This window comes from Cebus imitator, unplaced genomic scaffold, assembly GCF_001604975.1.
Source record: "Cebus imitator isolate Cc_AM_T3 unplaced genomic scaffold, Cebus_imitator-1.0 Scaffold25, whole genome shotgun sequence".
Classification (NCBI taxonomy): Eukaryota; Metazoa; Chordata; class Mammalia; order Primates; family Cebidae; genus Cebus; species Cebus imitator.
Genome location: NW_016107340.1, coordinates 11,192,247 through 11,195,180, shown reverse-complemented (window position 1 = coordinate 11,195,180; position 2,934 = coordinate 11,192,247). Strand labels below are relative to the sequence as shown.

Sequence of the window (2,934 nt, the reverse complement as noted above, 5' to 3'; positions counted from 1 at the left end):
GTAAAAAATGTCAAGACTTGTGTCTTACATGTGGATATCCACCAGAAAGCATCTACCATGGAAAAAGCACTGAACAACCAAGAAAAACAAAATGTCTCAGCCTCTTGACATTAGCCAGTCTTTGTCACTGGTCACCCAGAGCAGGCATAACGGACACATGAACAGGGTGGATATGGTGGCAGAAACGGAGGCTATGTGTGAGCCTGACAGCATGATCCTCACTTACGAATGCTTGTTTACCTACTGTAACCTCTGAACATCCGATGGAGATGAACACTGAATCTTCAAAATGGCATATTCCTTGAGGGAATCAACAAGCCACTTAGTAGCAAGTTGAATACATGAAAGCCTTCCAACCTGGAAAGGCCAGCCAGCCATTCATCCTCACAGGGACAGAAACCTATTCTAGGCATGTGTTTTTCTTTCCTGCCTGCACAGCCTTAGACAGCACCATTACCAATGGCTTATGGAGTGCCTCATCCACAGACCTGGAAGCCCACACAGCAAAGCATCCAACCAGGAGACCCACTTCACCATGAAGGCAGTGTGAGAGTGGACCCATGACCCTGGAATGACAGATCAAATCATATACTGCACCATCCTGAGGTGGCCAGCTTCACAGAACGTTGGAATAGCCTACCCGGGCTAGGTAACAAAAGTTCTTTGTCATTTTTATCATTCAAATGGCATATTTCACCGTGGGATGCAAGAGGCAGAAAATCCTGATGTGCAGAGAGAAATGAATGAAGTAATTACATAGAAGTAAGCAGATGCCACAGACTGAGAGACTGAGTACTGACAGGTCTCAGGTGTCCAGTTAGCCACAGCCCACGAGATACCTCTGTTTTCTTTTTTTTTTTTTCTTTAGGTTCTGGGATACATGTGCAGAACATGCAGGTTACATAGGCCATGGTGCCATGGTGGTTTTCTGCACCCATCAACCCATCATCTAGGTTTTAAGCCCAGCATGCACTAGGTATTCGTCCTAATGCTCTCCCTCCCCTTGCTACCAACCCCGCTACAGGCCCCAGACACCTGTTTTCTAACAGTTAATCTACCGTCTTTTTTTCATAAGCAAGCTTGATTTGGTTCCTAGTTCTCTGCAACTAAAAGATCTTATCTAATACAATAAATTTCAAAGAGGCAAACTTCTGCCTTCACCTGAAGAACTTTCCAATAAATAATACAGTTACCCCAAAATGGAGAAACCTTCTCTTATCATTTTGAGGTCTAGACAGCCCTTCATCACAGTGTAGAAGACATTCCGTCTATTATAAATAGTTGAACTAGATAATCTGAAAGTCCCTTGCCAGTTTGAGATCCTCTGACAAATATCAGGAAAGGCATGATATGGAAAATAGAATAGCTTCACTCTTTTAGGAAATAAAAAATAATGAGTCTCCAAGTGCTCAATAACATTCCAAGAGAGGATGTGTGAGAGTGTATTACATTGCAGGGGGAGAGACTGACAGATTCTAGATTCAGCATTTGTTAGAAAACTGGAACCAAAGTTTACAATGATTTCTCTTTTATTAAATTAATACACACAAAAAGCCTAGAAGCTCAGTATTCAGAATCCATAAAATATAAAAATAAAATATTAAATGAAGTAGCTTTTCAATGTATGTTTTTATTTGCTGGCTGAAATGCAAATTGAAAAAGATCGCACAAAATATTTTGGCAAAATGCTCTAGTATGCTTTCTCTTGATATCACTGCCAACAATGCCCTCTAGTGGTAAACCAAGTAGACAATGAAGAATGGGGGGAAAAAAAATAAAGCAAGCCTGCTAAACAAGTTGGTAAGATTTTCAGGAAAATATAAACTTTTAGTGCAGAAGGACCTGCGGCAGGCCCACTTCAGCTGCTTCCCCAGGCTGGTTTCCCTTGGTGAGTGACTGTGTCCCTTGATGGGTGACTGCGTACATTCAGGCACCAAGGGAAAGAGGTACCATCAGGTGGCCTACATGAATCCAACAGCAATGGCCAGATCAAGGGGTCCAATCCAGACTTATGGGCCAACAATCCAGGATTATCTCCATCAGCTAAGGCCTATCTGGGAAGCAGTGCAAGAGCAACTAGAAAAGAAAAAGAAAGATGCCAAGGCTTTGGATGGATTTGAAGAAAAAAATGAGAACTGGAAGAAAAAAACTAGAATAACACAGGGAGAAACTGTTAAGTGGAAGTGAGAGCTTATCCCAAAAAAGGGAAAGAAAAGAAAAAGAGGAAGAAATCTGGTAGGCATTCATCATCTTCATCATGCTCTGATTCTTCAGCAGTTCTGATTCTGAGGACGAGGATAAGAAACAAGGAAAAGGCAGAAAGAAAAAGAACCATTCACATAAATCTTCTGAGATCTCCATGTCAGAAACTGAATCAGACAGCAAGGATAGAAGGAAAATAGAAGACTTCTTTTTCTTTACAAAGAAGTCAAAGGATCCAGCTGAGAAAGAAAAGGCCATTAAAGGACTCAGGGGGAATAAAAAAAAAAAAGAAAAACCTCTGAAGATAAATCTTTATCATCTGAGTCCTTGTCAGAACCAGAGTATATTGAGGAGATATGGGCAAAAAAGAAGAAAAGTAGTGAAGAATGAGAAAAAATAAGAAACAAATAAGAAAAAGGAGCATGAGAAACACTATAAGAAGAGAAAGAAGACTGCTAGTTCAAGTCCTGACTCATCGTAATATTTAGAAAAATCAGGATTCCTTTATAGAGAAAGTACAGTGCCTGAGGAAATTTCAACTGTGAAAATTACAACATATTTCCTATAATGCATGAATTTTCTTGTTTTTAGAATTATCCTTGAACTGGCCAGGTGCAGTGGCTCATGCCTGTAATCCCAGCATTTTGGGAGACCGAGGCAGGTGAATCACCTGAGGTCAGGAGTTCAAGACCAGCCTGACGAACATGGTGAAACCCTGTCTCTATTAAAAAT

The 2,934-nt window shown here is 40.7% G+C and overlaps 1 pseudogene; it reads left to right on the top strand.

The window, feature by feature from the left end:
* The first annotated feature begins 1,944 nt into the window (after positions 1 to 1,944).
* On the top strand, positions 1,945 to 2,683 carry LOC108300147 (annotated as a pseudogene).
* The last annotated feature ends 251 nt before the right edge of the window (positions 2,684 to 2,934 follow it).